We start from the raw sequence: 538 nt of genomic DNA, 5'->3' as shown, positions 1-538 counted from the left end.
CCTGCTGGAGGAGATGCTTTGGCACCAGCAGATCGGAGCGGGCTGGGAGCCGGGTACCGCAGCCCCCGAGGGCAGCCCTTGGCCGGGCGCAGTGTCCGTGCAGCCCTGGAGACAGTCGGGGATCACGAGGGTGACGCAGACGCAGGGGACGTTGCGCCCAGTCTTACAAACCAGTTTGGAACCTGACAGGTGGTCTTGGAGAGAGCGATTCCTCTGTGGAGCGGGACACATGGCTTCAGGGGCGGCTTGTGCTGGGCTGAGCCGATCCTGTCCCCTGCCAGGGCTTCTCTGGCTCGCAGGAGGCTGAGGAGTGCGCGGGAGCGAGATGAAGGCTGCTGCGGCGAGCCCGGCTCAACTGGGCACCAAGCCGGTGTGACAGGGAAACCTCTCCCTCATTTGCGTTAGTTGTTCCAAAAAAATGGCCATGCTCAGTGGGAGCTCAGGCTTTCCGTACCCAGAGAGGGCTTTGGAAGGGGTGAAGCCATCCTCACGCAGCACGGAGAGGGTCAGCCTGGCTTAGGGGTCGTTCCAGGAAGGA

Source organism: Pterocles gutturalis, unplaced genomic scaffold, assembly GCF_000699245.1.
Source record: "Pterocles gutturalis isolate BGI_N339 unplaced genomic scaffold, ASM69924v1 scaffold37737, whole genome shotgun sequence".
Classification (NCBI taxonomy): Eukaryota; Metazoa; Chordata; class Aves; order Pterocliformes; family Pteroclidae; genus Pterocles; species Pterocles gutturalis.
This window is presented reverse-complemented; position numbering follows the sequence as displayed.